Source organism: Camelus ferus, chromosome 5, assembly GCF_009834535.1.
Source record: "Camelus ferus isolate YT-003-E chromosome 5, BCGSAC_Cfer_1.0, whole genome shotgun sequence".
Lineage (NCBI taxonomy): Eukaryota > Metazoa > Chordata > Mammalia > Artiodactyla > Camelidae > Camelus > Camelus ferus.
Window position 1 is genome coordinate 42224616 of NC_045700.1, and position 17647 is coordinate 42242262.

The 17647-nt window shown below is 37.8% G+C and overlaps 1 protein-coding gene across 3 annotated transcripts in view; it reads left to right on the forward strand.

Moving 5' to 3' along the window:
- The window catches only part of B3GALT1 (beta-1,3-galactosyltransferase 1), a 490368-nt gene that overhangs the window by 143729 nt on the left and 328992 nt on the right, over positions 1-17647 (forward strand). For all 3 annotated transcript variants that reach the window (XM_032479622.1, XM_032479621.1, XM_032479625.1), the window contains exon 2: positions 11183-11286. The gene's annotated coding sequence lies outside the window, so the exon portion shown is untranslated. The remainder of the gene's footprint in view (positions 1-11182; positions 11287-17647) is intronic.

Sequence of the window (17647 nt, forward strand, 5' to 3'; positions counted from 1 at the left end):
ACAGCCCTGTTTGTAATAAGGTCACATTCTAAGGTACTGGGAATTAAAACTTCAACATATGATTTCTGGGGGAACCCAGTTCAGCCCATAACAACACGTGATAGTAAATGGATCAGAAAAAACAACATGATATTCATGTAGTTGTCTTGCTTCTACTGTGGACAGTGCTTAGAATTCAAGTTAGCAGCAGCCCTAGGTATTTGAGTGGATACAGCCAGAGTCAGGACAGCTAAAAGTATCGAGCGTTTTTTCTAATGTCAATGGACATAGTTATAAGTATTTACTATTTTCATGGTTCAAAGTTCAGAAAGTATTATATCTTGCCTAGTAGGTTGGGGCCTGAAGTCACTTCAGTTGTGGAGACTGCAGCTTTACAAAAGGAACTGATATTAAAAGATATAAAACACAATCCTTCTTATTCCATTAAACCTCAACTGCCTCCTGGGTTTTTCCTTTAAGGAGGAATACTGTTGACAGTTTTGAAATTGTTGACTGTTTTAGGGTCTTAGTGTCTTAATAAAACATTCTGTGCAAAAGGCTACTCCCTCATTTAAAAATATAGGCACGCCATTCAAAATAAAATTTAGAAATTGTATCCTCTGCACTGTTCACTAAAATAATGATTCCCTTAAATTTTTGAGCAAAGTTGAGCAATTTATTTCACCACCTGCAATCCGTATTTAATTTTAAATGATGAAATGGAATCACTTAAAAGAAGGAACTTAAGGAGGAGGAGGTGGAGGCAAAGACGAAGAAAAAAAGGGAAAGGGGGATGACCAAATGTGAAGAAAAGAAAAAAAGAGAAGACTTTCTTCTGACTTTTCAGAAGCCTTAAGTAAGTGTTGTAGTTCCGTAAATAATTCTATCTGCAGAAGATAAAAGGAGCAGATTGGCCAATTACTTTGAAACTGTTTGATCACACTCATGTTTTCATTAATTATTCAAGCTTTAGGAGTCATCAAAGAATCCTAATGTATAACTCTGAAGGAGGAGCCAAAGATAAGATGCTGGCACATGCTTTTTATGTTTAAGATATGACCACTTATGAGCATATGTGCTTTTGAGTATTGGGTTGATTTAAACCCTGTACCTGGGAAGAAGGTTGATAGTTCAGCCTTTTAGAAAAAGAGAAAAGGCATAAAGAAGCTTAGAAAGTTGTGTCAGCAGGTAGATCTAGAGGTACAGGATGAAATGACGTCCTTGACGTTATATGACCCAGTCTCAGTTCGCCCCCATTGTGCCCACATCCTTGGTCCGGCTGCACATCTGTTGCTCCAGGCCAAGCAGTGATTGACCATATACAATAATAGAACCTGAGTCTTCAAACCAAAACTAGCCACAAGAACAGTTTAGGAATCATCAGAAGGATGAAATGAGATGAACAGACAAAAGAAAGAGGCAGGGTGATGCAGGGAGATGCTATAATAATGTGAAAGTGAGTTCAAAGAAACATTTTTACGAAGTCTGTAATATACTACTTCAGTTTTATCCCGATTGTAAGTTACCAGACCATTTTATGGGCACTATAATGTCACTAGAAGTGCATGTCCAACAAAATAATAGAGTGCATTACCAATTCTTCTGTGATGACCACTGCAGAGAAGCTGTTATGCCCATTTGTCAATGTACCTTGGTGTCTAATAGTAGTTTTCAAGAATGGATGGTGTGAAAACTATTCAACATTTTAAAGATACCATTTTTCCTCGTACACATTCCATCGAATCATCAGTTTTGAGTACATCTTTTTGTCCACCCATGCCTTTTCAATCAGCTGGTTGAAAAGTAAACAACAAAAACACATTGTGAAAGACAGAAGAGAAAGTACCAACATCGTGTGAATGGCATTTGGAAGGTCTGTTTATTGATTTATTAATAAGTAAACATTAAGATGGAATGTTACACAAAATAGCACTTCAAATTAGGAAAATCTGCTTTGCAGTAAAATAGCTTACAGGTCTGAGATAGTAGTATTCATGCCATTATAAAGAATTTCTTTACAATGGGTAAGTTTAACAAGCTCTTTAAAGCACCACCTCCGATGTTGTTTGGAGGACTATAGGTATGCTTCAGAGATACTGTCCTAGAATCAGGATGGTCTGTGGTTGCTTCTCTGTCATCTGCAGTCTTGGCTGTATTTGACTTCTGTCCTATGGGCATTGACAACATAGACATTGCTCTGTAAGCCCATGGAGTTCTGCTGCTGCAGACTTAAGCGCCTGTTGGGCTTTGTACTGATTTTGTGGTCCTCTGGGACTTAGCAGCACCTTCCCTCTGACCCCTAGCTAGAGCTACACATTCTACAAACTTTATTCAGCTTTGGAATCCCCTCACATCAAACTATAGCAGCGTTAGAGCTGGCAGAGATAGCTAGACATGAGCAGAGAAAGTGGGGCACAGGCCAAATGGCAAGAAAATACATCTTGTGAACAATGGAGGTCCTTGGTCAGACAAAGAAAAGCAGGAACCTCCAGACTCATAAGAAACCACACATTTTGGGTTGACAAGTGTCCTGGAGGCAGATAAAGAGAGGTGGGACAAGGAAAGAATCTCCGGCATCCAAATGTAACCTTTTGTACCCTCATTGGAATGTAACCTTTTGCTTATTATGCCCTCATTACAACAAAATTAGCCTTACAGGTTAGAAATACCCATCATGCACCGACACTGTGACACTTCCAATCAAACTATTAAGTAAGGACAAAATCCCCTCCTCCCCTCAGCACAATGGAGCTTGGATGAAAATCAGGAAATATGACCCCAAACATCTCCCTCCCCAGTGAATATTTTGCCCATTCATTTTTTACACCCCATATAATCAGCTTGCCGAAGAAACTCAGTGCAGCTACTCACCTGAGTCTGCCCGCTGGCCCCGTGACAGCGTACTGCTGCTTACTAAATCCTTTGCTTTCTTGACCTCCATATCTCGTATCTGAATTCTTTCTGCAATGAGACAAGAACCTGTACTCTGGTAACGGTAACCCTTTGGGCTTACTGATTCTCAACGTGTAACTCAAGTTTCACAATCATGGTCTTGAGAATTCCTGCTATTTCCTTCATACCTCATGAGAGCTGAAGAAAACTTGGGTAGGAGAGGGTCCACCTCAGGCCTCTCTGCCTAGATCTACCTGGCTGACTTTTCTATCTTCTGTAGCTGACGGGTCTGGTGATCAAGATTATTTTCTTCTCAAGTTCTGGAGTAGGTGTGGTGTGAGTCACTGGCCTGAGAGTTACTGTGTATTGGGGGAATTTCTGTCACCCTCACTCTCCAGTTTCACAGTCGGTTCAGGGAACAGAGCCATCCATAATACCTCTACCCTTTTTGTTCTTTTCCTATCTCTTTCCCCTTTTCTAGTCCAGAGAGGATCTTTATTTTTATCACCTCACTATTTTATAGGAAAAGTGCTCCCATGGCATCTCTTATTTTTTTCCACCCTCTCTATGGCCTAAACCGTTGTTTCAGATCCTCTAGGATTTGGCTTTTGATCCTTAAATTCAAGCTTTTGGAATTTTTTTCTTCTCAAGCTGCTGGTACTTGCAATTCAAAGCCATGGTTTTAAAGGCTATTGTCAGCGCTGTTGACTTACAAAGGTCAAATTAATTGCTCAAAGGCCAAAATTGTGATTCTTTGTTCTCTCTGAATCAACCATACCCTGAGGCATAGAGAAAGAAAGTCCTCTTTGCTACTTACATATAGTAGAAAAGTGTAACTAAAAAAAAAAAAAATTGGAAAAAATCAACCCTTAGTTTAATAGCAAAATACTCCACTACAGGAGGAAATCCACAGTGGAACAGAATGATAGGTGCACGTGTATTTATCTATGTTTGCCTATCTCTGTCAGCTAAAACAAAAACCAAACTAAATGTGCTGCTTATGTGTCTTTGTATTCCAACCTAAATCATGGTCTCCATTTCAAATACAAGTAACTGCCAAAATGTTTTTGCTGCGTAAGCTATCACTGATTCTGTTTTTAAAAATCTTTTAACATGAGCATGCTGTCTTGGTTGAACCCTCTTAGCTATAAACATTATTGAATCATTGATTGAATGCCTGCTGTATGCCAGAAACCAGGCATCATTAAGTGAAAAAGAACAATGGCTATGTCCCTAATCTACTGAATGCTGAGAATTCCTTGGTTACCAAGTGAATATCAAGAATCCTCAAGCTTATATCCTGTACAGTAGACTCTCCCAAACCCTACCTTTCCAAGATCAAAGCCACACCTGGAATCTTCACTTGTTCTGTCCAGTGGAAGAGTTAACTGTGTATTTGGTGTTTCCTTCTCCACCACTAGAGAGAGCACTTTGTTCGATCCCCAGAAGAGTTAACTCGGGATACACAATTTTAAGGCAGAGTTCTGTAAAAGTCTCTTTTAAATGAATAATACACAGAAATAAATGTGTTTTAAAATAATTGAAACATACTTCCTACCTAATAGCTACCATTTCCCAAGACGCAACTGGTTTTTAGAAGAGTAGAAAATGACTATCAGTTTAAACAACACAAATTTGGTTATATTTCCTTTCTTCTTGGGCTTTACAGTGGATACAGCATAAATCCATCAATCCTTGCAGTCCTGCACTAATAAAATAATCTCATGGTCTGAGTCTAATATTACTAAACTTAAATTAATAATACATCGAAATCTGAAGAGATGAATGTTATTTTGTAGCTACACAGGGGAGCTTTCAGAGCTCCATTAGGACTACATGTTTTTAAAACAATGACATTTATTTTGAGCCTTCTTTATTCTTATAGTACATGATCTGATGGGAAGTCAGGGTGAATTAAAGACGATCATAAGATTGAAATAAATCAACTCTTTCAGGATACCAGAGCTTTATCTTTTAAATACTAAGTTTCCACAAGTGCACAATTTGACTTATACATTTTCCACAATTCTGTAGGCCACTAATTCTTAAACTTATATAATATGTAGAATCTTTCCAAGGGAAAACAAAAACAAGGACAAAAATTCTTTTTTTTGAAACCCCGTATTAAATCATTTTTATTACAGTGTTACTTAAAAATATGCAAACATAAAACAAGGCATAAATGCCTTATGCTTATACCTCTTACAGAATGTAATTACAAATAAATACAAACAAATCTACAAATCCAAGAAATTCAATTTCACATTATTGGTTTTTAATGTAATAGGAGATGTTTTGTGAAAATGAAATGCCTGTTCATCATGTAAATATGGGATTGGCTTGCTAGACACAGATTCTTGTGTCCAGGGTGACAATACAATATGCAATATAGTGACAACTCTCCTATTTTGTTTGTAGAAACTCTCTTTGTATGGTGTCGCCATTGGCCTTTTTCTATCTCTGCTCCTGCTGATATTTCTTGGTTTGAAAATGATTGTATTTACAAACATGGACACTGGGTTCGTATGAGAGTACAGAGTTACAAGATAGCGGTCTAGAAGAATCACTTAGGTTATTTTTTAAATTATTATGGGAAATCAAAGTAGAAATCTAATAAGTATGTTATTAAAGGTTAATTTTAAAAGAACAAGCTCAAGATTTTGTTATATAAATATGAAAAACACTATCAAAAATGTTATTTAACTCAGTTTTAATGAAGAAATTCATAAGGTGTTATCAACTGGCTCAGTAGAGAATTTAAAAATACTACACATATGTACTTGAGTCAGGAATATTGAAATGAATCTACAAATAGATGCAAAACTGGCATTTTACCCTAAGGTTAGAATGAGAGAAATCCATTTTCCCTCCTATAGGAGGAATTTGCAAATCTTTGGATAAGTACCATTTTAATTGCTATCAGTTATCTATAATTTACAGCTTTGTAAAATAGCGTGAATTGCCCTTCAAAGAATCAGATAACCAAGAAGGGTGTGCCAGATGGTACCCGCTTTGCATTAGAGATACTTTGTCTTCTTTTGGTCCATTTCAGTTTTTCACAGTTTGTCCACCCAGTATATTTAAGACGCTGTGGAACCTATCCATGAACCTCTGTGGAAACCTTGAAGATGTCCTCAGCTCAGCTGTCTTCCTTGAGAACCCACCTCTAGCTGCAGGGAGATGCTTCATATGAGCCCTTCATCCTAGAGGAATACACAGCTCTTCCCCTCAGATGTAAACACCTACCAACCTGTTCGGATGAGTTGGATGTCTTCTAAGGGAAGAACTGTGATAGCTAATCCCAGATCTTTTACACATGAAAAATTTGCCCAAGGGCAAAGAGTTAAAATGATAAGTGAAATCTTCAATAGAAATGATTAAGCATTGTTTTCCTCCCTCCCTCCCTTCCTTCCTCCCTCCATACCAGGTATTGCATCAACTATTCTACATCTATTATTTCATTAAATATCATAATAAGCATATAGGTATGTGCATATAGGTATGTGAGAAAATTCAGCCTGAACTTGCCACATGGTAAATATTAAGTTAAAGATTATTAAAGGAGAAACAGGGCAAACCCAAGCATGTTAAGTATTTAATTAAATCTGCAACTAGTAATCAGGACAGGACTTTAAGGAGTGGTTTCGATGATACATGTTGTTGTCCCAAAGTTAGATGCCCAGTGGATACTACAGAACACAGCATTGTTCTTCCCACCTCCTCTGGGTAACTGTGTCCAACCTACATTTTGTTTATAGCCCCATGTATACATTTGTCATAGCACTTGCCAAATGGCACTAAATTCTTTTTTGGGTGTGTTTGTATCTTCTTACATTCATCGCCTAAGCTGTGAGTTACTTTAGCGGAAGGGCCATGTTTTATTCATGTGTCCTTGGGGACTTGTACAGTGATTGGTACATACCAGGAGCCAATTATATGCTTTTGAACTTATTTAAGGTATGCATATACAGTAAAGCTAATTCCTAAAATTGAACCTCTGGAAAAATTCTGTCTTAAGTCACTGGTTCCCAAGATTTTATTTCCTCTTTCAAAATGTTTCAGTGCTGTTAGATTTTAGGGTTTAATAGATTTGTTAAACTTGTAGCTGCTTAAAATTTACTCTACGGACTTAAACGGAAAAGGAAACGGACAGGAAAAGAGTTGTCTTAAAATTGGATACAAGCTTGCCAACCATGTCATTGTGTGATATCTTTGAGAGTTAGTGGGGAAGAAACCTGTGACAATGCAAAACCTGTTAGAAATCATCTAGAATTTCGCACCACAATTATGTACCCAATGGATGGGAATTGAGAGAGTCTTAAATGCCAGTCTTTAAGTTTCCTTCAAATCTCACACGCTCAATACCACATTTTACCTTAAACTATTTCTTAGAATACCAGTGAATATCAAAGAATGACTAAGGAACCTGGAACACCGAGAGCTGATATTCATGTTGGCAGAAAGAAAGAATAGAAACCAAAACAAAAGTGAGATTGGAGAGTGAAAATTGGAAAAGTAGAAGGAAAAATTCCACGAAAATTTTGGGAAAATGCTTCATTGCGTTATCATCAATTATTTGGTTGAAGAATAAAAATAAAACATAGGTTTTTTAAAAACCTTATTACTTGGTCAAATTATATGCACTTCTTAAATATTAAGTAGATTAAAGCTACAGAAACAGGAACCATAATTCCTAATCGGCAATAGAGCATTTCTTTTGAATTTATCACTGACCAGAGTTAGAAAGTAAAGTGTCGGGAAGGGATAGACTGGGATTTCAAAACTGTAGAATAGATTACACTGTATAGCACAGGGAAATATACACAAAATGTTATGATAACTCAGAAAAAAATGTGACAGTGAGTATGTATATGTCCATGAATGACTGAAAAATTGTGCTGAACACTGGAATTTGACACAACATTGTAAAATGATTATAAATCAATAAAAAATGTTAAAAAAAATGTTAGGAGAACCTGGGTGAGATATATGGACATTCAACAACTTATGCAGTTTTTCTTCAAGTCTAAAATTAGTTCAAAATAAATTCTAAAAGGTTTAAAAAAAAAAAAAGAAAGTAAAGTGTCATTCCACAGTTTCGATTGCAATCTGACAATATTTTCTGAAGGTAGATGGACTAGCTGTCATGATGGAGAGAGTTGTCTAATATTCCAGTAACTTCTGGATGTTAGTGGCCATTTTCTGTCGTACCCGTAGAATGTAACCTAAACCCTAATTTGCCTGGTCAGAGACTGGGGAGGATAGTAGAGACTGGTAAGAGATAATGTGTGGATGTTTAACTGATTAAATACAAAGCATTCATTATCCATTATGGCCTTGGTTTAAAATAAGCTTCTTATTCCATAGATAACTTTTGAACTATTCACTGTTTCTAGCATGTTTTCTCTTAAAGCAGTCTTTTAAAAAATCATTTTGGTTTTCTCCTGGACAGTTTCACTAACTAAATAGTACAGCCCTCCTTTGAAGGCTTGCAAAGCAATCATTTAATTATATGGTTCATGTTTTATTTATTTTTTCACTTTTTAGTTCTATCCTTTCATCTTTTTTCATCTTATCAATGGCTTCTCCCATTTTGGAAAGAATTTTGGACAAATAGACTAGAAAGCCATAAAAAGGAACAAGGTGATTTATTTTTTTATGCCAGTTAAGCTAGGGAAAATTTTCATATGCTTTAAAAATTGGATTGCCCACAGAGGGACCTCATTTAATAGTGTTGGGGGGGGGTGAGTGGTGGTGAGGCAGATGTATTTACCTGAAAGCATTTTATATTGGAATGCTGATCTGTTCATGGTTACACTCTGTAGATCAAGTTCTGCACCTGTCACAAGCTTGTATTTATCGCGAGTGTGCATAATGCTTCTTCTTGGGAAAGCCTGCAGATCCCTCTTTGGCAGTAGAGTCACCAGAAGTAGATGTACCTGTTTTCCCAGCTGGGATTTGCTCATGGGAAAGAGGGTCATTTAACACCATATTATCCTCATGGACAGCTGTATATATAAGCTCCCCTAGGGTGTAGAAGACCTAAATTTGTTTTTTTTTTTTTTTTTAAAGAGATTTCAGTGTCCAAATGAAATTTGACATGAAAAGTATTTTGATGTTTTGATTCAGTAGATTTAGAGGATGTATAGGCTTGGTTTAATAGAAAAACATTACTTGGTTTACTTTGGCCTGATCCCTCTAACAGCTTTTGATGACTCAGCGGACACCAGTATTTTCCACTCATATTAGCTTGGGGTTTAGCATAAAATAGTTCATTCTGTTTTGATGCAAGTCCTTAGTTAAAACATGGGCCTTGTCTCAATGATCCAGCCATACTCTTTTTTTTGTGCATTTTATTTGTCTATTTTCCCCCCGCAGACTCTAACCTCTATAATAGGGGTTCTGTGTATTTTGCTAACCATTATTTTCTCTAGCTCACTGCCACTGTGTTAGCTCTGGATGTATTTGTGCTTAATAAACCTTTGTTAAGGGGATGCTTAAATGAAGGAATGAAGGATTGTTTTTCAGTGACCAGAAAGGGGGTAATGACTCCTTCTTAGAGACTCCCTGATTCAAAATCATTCCAGAAATGAGGAATCTCTTTGAGTTTTCTTGTTTTTGTTTTTTTTTTTTAATGAAAGTATACTTCACTTACAATAAAATGTAGATTTTATGGGCACAGCTCCATAGAGGTTTTTTTTTTTCAAGTCCTTATACTCATATAGCTGTTATCTCAACCAAATACAGAATTTTTCCATTATTCCAGAAAGTTCCCTCATGCTACTTTCCAGTTAATCTCTCACAATCACTGTTCTTATTATCACCATAGCCTCCTTATTTTTGTCTTTTCCAGAACTTTATTTAAATATAACTATGAAGTATGTACCTTTTTTTTGTCTGTAGAAATAAGATTAATAAGGAAGGACCATGTTGTTGAAAAAAAACACTACTATACGCCTCTCCTTGGAGGATTTATTGAGCCCACCCTCCCCAGTCTCCAACCATTTGCTCTTAAGCATTCCAAAGACAAACAGAATAAGATCCTTACAAGTGGAGTTCAGAAGTACCACCCAACTTATATCATTGTACTGTGAGCCTCCATTTGATAAATGAAGTCCATCAATAATAATCTGAATAACCCTAACATTAATAATCTATTAATCTAATGTTAGTCTATAATACATAATAACATTAATATTATACTATGTTAATAAATAATATATTATTTATTAGGTTGTGACAAATAATCTAAATAATCCTAACCTTTTAGAGCTGGGAACACAGCCCATCTTCCTGACTTCTCTGAGCGTTGCACAGAGCACACTGTTGATTTCACTTATCTTCAAGACAGTTCCATGGCTAACCAACATGTGCGTAACAGGTGGTAGGGTTAGGGTTAGGGTAGGGGTTAAGAAATATTAGATATTGCCTCCAGAGGTCTTCTTTAAAACATATTTTCATTAAAAAATGTAAAAAAATAAAATAAAACATATTTTCAATAACCTGTAACTCTTTGGGGTGTAGAGGGTGGTTTTGAAGTAGAATTGCAAAGGAGTTTTGCAAAGAACCATAGTCAGTTTGCAGGCGGTGGAAAGAGGCTTGCCAAGTAAAGCCTGTCGAAAATGGATTCATCGAATTAGAGCAGTCCACGATCGACTGCCAAAGCCAGCTTATTTTCTTTGCTCGTTCCAAGAAAGAATGCCTGAAACTTTGTGGTGATGGAAGGTTATCTTACAAAACATGCTGGCAGAGCACACTTTTTCACTAGCTCTGGTCGGTATTATTATAGACTTGATGGGGTACTTAGGTTTCTGGTAGGGAGTTTTTAGGTCAGGAAAAAAAAAGAAATTAGACATAGAAGATTAGGGGACAAAATGTGTTAGTTTATTTCACAGCAGAGTAAAGCAATAAAACAGTCTGAGCAAAGGCACAGACAGGCCTTGTGTAAGTCTTAACACTTTTCAACTTCTCTTGTGGAAACATTTGCTATCACTAATGAGACCGAAGAATAAAATTATGATCTAGGGAAAGTAAGTAAATAATTATTGGAAAATAGTGAATGCAATGTTACAACAGATAAAGAAGCCATTCTTTCAAAGATGGATGAGGAGAGTGTAAATGATTTAAAGGATAAAATTTCCCCTTCAAATTAAGTGGTCTTTAAATGCTGCTATTTTGTACTAGATAGTCTGATGCAAGATATGTGGAAATGTCATGAAATGGCACAGAGAGAATCCGAATAACTTAAACCAGTATTGATGTTGGCTGAAGTGCACCGAGAAGGTTTTTATATTTTTTTCTTTCCCCTTAGACCCGGCAGAGACGCTTCAGGAACTGCCCAGTCCCAGAGAGGAGGGATTGCGTGAAGACACCAGCGCTTTTCCATGAGGCCAGTGTGGAAGTTTTCATTATAAGGTAAGAGCTGATTTCTCCTTTTGGTCTTGTCGTCTTTGAAAATTAATGAAACTGTGGTGTGAAATTAGGCCAAACGATCACAAGTATTAAGGATGCTCTGAATTTGTTTATAGCTTTGCAGTAGTTCGTGCTTTATACCTCTCATGTGAAGTTTGTGCAGAAATAATTCGTTGGCAGATATTATCCTTATGACTGACGTCGGATGATAAGTAGAAACAGTGGGAATTTCAAAGCACCAATCTGGCCGTTTCGGATTAAAATATTGTTAGCAGAGATTCTCTCTCGAGGTGCTTCTCAGCCTGTTTCCTGCCGTGTGCACACAGAAAATGGTAACAGCCCCGTGATGCACTGCAGACGCTGATCGCTCCCCAAGTCGTGGGCGCCGCCGGCAGTCAGCTGAAGGGATGCGGTCTCGGTGCGTCTGTAAACCGCTGTTTGGACAGCTCTGCTGGGGAGCTACAGATGCTTTCCTTTTTGAAAATCCTAAAGTGTCCCTTGCTTTTTATGCATCCCTATGATCCGAGTTTGGGTTTAGAGAAGCTTTTGTACAGGAGAAAAAGAAATGACACTTCGCATTCTAAATTTTCACATGAAGTTAATTTTACCTATAGATTGATCAAATGCCAATTTTACATCAAGAAATCTTCAGTAGTTTCCTTCCTCCCCGCTATCAGCACAGTGATGATGAAATCCTCTCTCTCTCTCTCTCTCTCTCTCTTTCTCTCTTTCTCTCTCTCTTTTTCTTTCGGACCTGCAGGGCCCTGTCAGTGCTGGCAGGACTCCTTTGTTGCCCTAGGGCTCTGGGCAAGTTTACATAAGACAAAATCTCCCTCAAGGGTCAGGAGGACTCCCCGCAGTCTGAGATAATCGTACAGCTTAGGCTTCACTTTAGGGTGTGGTCTAGTCTGGATAAGATTTCCTTATCTTAGTAGTTATTCAAAAAAAATTATTAAGGGTTCAGCAGATTGGGGCCTGACTCAAACCCACACTGAATATTGCAGAATCACAGGTTTCAGGCCAATGGGACTCGGATACACTGCATTTCTTCTGAGCCTTATTCCAATGCCATCACAGGCCCTGCCACAATTACTGCCACAAGAGTAAGAGGTAGCAGTGGGGTACCCAGTGGTATCACCCTGAAAGACTGGCATAAAATCCCCCTTGGTCACAATTCTGGAAGCTGTCTTATATTACCTGGATTTTTGTCTTGGTTTGGTTCGGTTTGGTTTGGTTTTATAACCTCTGTGTCTTAGATTTTACTCTAAGAGCAGTTTTAGGTTTATGGAAAAATTAATTGAAAACTGCAGTGAGTGCCTACACTTCCCCCAAAGCACACCTAATTTCCCCTATTATTAACATCTTTTATAAGCATGGTACTTTTTTTTTTTTTTTTGGCAATTGATGAACCAGTATTGATGCATTTTTTTTACATACAGGTTCATTATGTGTTTTGAAAAACGTGTCATGACATATTTCCATTGTTCCTGAATCATGCAGAATATCTTCACTGCCCTAAAAATTCTGTGTTCTACCTCTGTTTCCCTCCCCTCACTGAGACCATGGCCACCTTTGATTTTTTTTTTTTACTGCCTCCATAGTTTTGCCTTTTTGAGAATGTCGTATAATTGGAATCATACAGCAGGATAGCCTTTTCAGATAGGCTTCTTTCATTTAGCAATATGCCTTAAAGGTTCCTCCATGTCTTGTTGTAGCTGGACAGCCCACTTCTTTATATTGTTGAATAATATTCATTGTATGGATGTACCACAGTTTGCTTTTCCATTAGCTTGTAAAAATATATGTTGGTTACTTCCAATTTTGACGATTATGAAAAAAAAGCTACCATAATTTCTCTGCAGGCTTTTGCATGGACGTAAGTTTTCAGTTCATTTGGATATATTCCAAGGAGTATGGTTACTGGATCATATGGTCCAAGAATGTTTAGTTTTTAAGAAACCTCCAAAGTGTCTTTCAAAGTGGCTGTACCATTTCACATTCCCAATGAATGAGAGTTCCTGCTGTTCCACATCCTTGCTAGCATTTGGTGTTGTCAGTGTTTTGAATTTTAGCCATTCTAATAGATGTGTATTGGGTTTTTAATACAGTTAATTTAAAAAGATTGCGCTTGTCCAGAAGACTCTGGACACTTAACCACCAGAAACTTCTTGAACATTTACTTGGTAATGATATTGGTTAAGAATCTCGGCTTTCTTCTGGGTGTATCCACTGTGATGATGCATTTTTATGAGATGAGCATTGTACATCTAATAAGTGTGTATGTATGTCTGCGTATGCCTGCTATTCTCTATTATAAAGAGGTTATGGTAGGCAGACGTATCTTATAATATGCCATTAAAATGAAAATATGCAGAGTAAATCAACATTTTTGTCTCTAAAAGTGAAATATGAGTATTCTATAGATTCTGATTTTGTAACAAGCCATGCTTGATGTTACTTATAGCTAGTCTATTTATAGCTAGTTATCTGACTGAATAACAGTGTTTATCCTGGCCACATCAAATTAGACATTCTTAATTTTTATATCTGGTTAAATTCAGCCATGTGGATACAGCCACAGGAAGAGACTCTTCATAGTCTCTTCAAGTTATAGTAATTTCTCTATATGCTTGGTGCACCTTTCTGCTTTAGACTTTATTGTATTACTTTGTGAATATTTCTGAGATAAACCTCCATACTAGGATGTTACTTTCTCTAATGTAAGTACTACTCCTTTCATATTTCTGTCATTAAAATATGACACAATGCCTGAATTAAAGAAAAAAAATTTCGTGACGCTTGTTAAAGACAGTAAGGGAGACTTTATACAAGAGGGACTACAACAATGGAGTTTTGCAGTTGGGAAGCGAGATCGAGCTCAAGTCCAAATACAACAAGAACAAGTGGAGACTTACAGCCAAGGATCACAGTGGGGATCAGTGGATGGATGGAAAATCACCAAGGCCAGGGGAATTCTTGCTAGACTGACTCAACAGGATTCTTGCTGAAGGCAGGCCAGGGAGGTAAGATACGGAGGCTGGGGGATGAGGAATTTGATCTGATATCAAAGATAGTCAGATACCAAGGGAAGAAGATTTTCACTAAACCGACTCAGCAGAATTCTTGCTAAAACTGAACTAAGCAGGCCAAGGAGAGAACACAAGGTCAGAGCCTAGTGGGGAAGAGGATTCAGAGGAGCCTGACCCAGATTTGATCAAGGAGAGAATCTTTGTCACCTGACATATGGTAGAGTTTCAGTGACCCCGTATTGTGTTATTATATAGATGGCCCTACATCAAATACTGTAGAAATCTATGAACAAACTCCTGAAGACACCAAATGAGCATTGTAATTTAAGGAAGAATTAAGGAAATCAGTTTAAATTATGTAAATAATTTTCTGTAATATTCAAGACTAACCTATTTATTGAGCATAGATCTGGTTAAAAATGAAACAAATAATATACATGAGCAGTTTTCATGTGCAAAATGGAATCTCAACCGTGACAGAAGTGCAAAGATAAAATGACATGTTCTCTCCTTTCTAAAAAAGATGCACTCTAGTGGAGGAGGGGGCAGGGGAAGGGAAGAATTATGTTGTATTAGTGATCACAGATTAAATGTATGTAAAAATTTAACAGAGAAGTAGAATATGAGGTGTGCTGGCATTGGATATACCTTAAATCTAGATGGCGAAGTCATTGATATTGTGGTATATGGAAGACTGGTTTTTCAAACATCAGTATGCATAAAAATTACCTGGAGTCTTTGTTTAAATTTTATTCTTTTAGCTCCACACCTGAATGTCTAAGAAATTTGAAGAGACCATGATTCCTCACTTTTTGTAAGCACCCCAGTTTACTCTTATTATGGGGGACCTGTGAGCCATGTTTTTAAAAACACTGATCTGTACTGTTTGCAATTTTCCTCCCTGTAGTGTGGTTGATGTTAAAAAGGATCTGCTGGGAACAGGATAATAGGAAAACTAGGCCCAAATATAGGAACCACAAGAATGCACTTTCTTTTAAGTGGCTTCATGGCCCCTTATAGTGGTGTGGTTGATAAAGGATGGTCCTAAGAGCCTGAAAATAAGAAAACAAACTAATTGGAGATACCAGTACAAAAAATGTGTCCAATTTTAGAACATTAAAAAAAATAATGTTATGCATATTTTACAAATAGAGTAACTATTTCTAAATAGATAAAATATAACACCATTACATCAATATCCAATAAATTATTTATTCAGAGGTGTCAGTTGTGATATTTAAAATTACAGGGAAATGATAAATACCCAAGAAGTCCAAAAGTGGGGAAATGACTAAGTTAATTAGTACCCTTATCCCAGTGGAATATTGTTTTCCCTGCTTTAAAGAATGATGACATTTAGGACGTATTTGGCATAATGTTATGTTAAAAGAAAAATTAGAATCTACAACTGTATGCTTGATATGGCTGTTTCCACATAAAAACGTGTACGTATATGTGGTGAAATTTTAGATGTTTCGAGTTGTAAAATTTTCGTAGATATGTGGTTCTTAAAATCACAGAATGCTGGAATCTAAAACCTAGATGAGCTGAAACAACAATATCCACAATCAGAAGCTTTGGTCATGGATTTTTAATAGTTAAGAGTAAATAATTTTCAAGTCAAAAGGTGCTCTGAGGTCATGCTGCTTTCGAGCCCCAGGGAGACTGTCTAAAGCAGTGACACAAATATCTGGCTGAATTTCAGGATCATTTAGGGGACTTTTTGAATAGATGGATTCCTTACAATCTAGACAAGTGGTTCATTCAGTTTTTGCAGATCTGAGTTTGGGCCTTGGAATCTGATTTTTTATTTTTTTTTTATTTTTTTATGTTCTCCTGGTGGCCTTATTGATTAGCAAAGGTTGACAGCTGCTGTGGTGGGGAAGACACTTTATGCCTTCAGGAGTTTCTGCAATGATCAATACATGACACCCCCCCCCGCAAATACAAGGCAAAATAATGTCAAATTTTAGAGTATTTCATGTAGATAACATAGTAAATAGAGTAGAAGTTGAGAGAGGGGAAGAGGAACACGAGGAGGGGTCTGTGGGTGGGGGGCCTTCTGGAACAAGACCCTCGTAAGACTTAGTGGCAGAGGTAGCGTAGTGGAGCCGGAGCCACGAGCTGCATCGTCATCTTAGGAACCTTCCTGTTAGGAGGAGAGGTGGCGAGACCCTGAAACATGTAGCGATGCCAGTAAAAGAATGGCACCCTTCGGGGATGGCAGAGTTCTCACCAGTTAAAGCGGAAGCCCTACACCCCTTCCCGGGAGGCGCCGGTCCCTTCTCAGGCTTTTCCTCCTGAGCTGTATCCTGGCTCTGGATCCTGGCTCTGAGGTGAGCGAGCGAAGCCTCCTGGGAGAAGAGGCCGCTCCGCACCGTGGGTGGGAGGGCTTGTGTTTCTTAGGGTGAGGAGGAGGGGGGTGAGGACAGGCACATCCAGGTGTTTGTGGGAGGACAAAGCTTTTATTATGGTTGTTAACTAAAAGGAATGGTGGCATTTCAAAGGCAGAGACTCAGTCACAGAGTAAGTTGAACTTGAACCTTTACAAATAAGTGTGATTTGTGTTCCCGGAACATGAAAGGCAGAGGTGAGAGGCATTTCGGTGATGGGGACCACACGTCCCTAAGTTGGCCAAGTGTCTTTCTTCTGTGGACTCAGTTTCTTTTTCATTATAAATGCTGTTGTTTAAACTTACATCCTTTCAGCTCATGTTGCCAAAGCTGACAGTAACTTCGTTCTGTGCTACTACATAGGATTTAGGACTAGGAGGCCAACAGATATTTTTTCAATGAAAAAAGCCAGTGCCAGCTTGATTAGAGTCCACGGAGGTGTGGGCGTAGGTGAGGCTGGATGGGATTGATACTCATATTGGGCAGGGCCTCAAGTCCCAGAAGAAGGAATTTTGACTTGGCTGTACCGTGAAGGTTTCTAAGAAGGATAATGAGAAGATAAATGTGGAATTTGAAGAAGAAAGTCAGCCAACAGTAAAGGAGATGGATTAAAGAGAGGGGAATAGGAAATGCAATTAGCATGCTAATTAGCTAATTACCATGAGAGGAAACCTGGACAAGGCTGTTGGCAGTGAAAGGAGAAAAAGGGTAGTGGATAATATAGGGAAGTTTTCCAGCTCAACTGGAGTAACACTGATTAATCACCTACTAAGTGCCAGTCATTGTTCGAGGCCACTGGGACATGAGTGAACAAAATAAAACATATACTCTATCAGGATAAAAGAAGCATAGAGGAAAATGACTAATAAGCACACAAAGTAATATATAACATGTTGGAAGTTGGAAATGTTATAGAAAAATAGGAATCCGGGCAGAGTAAGG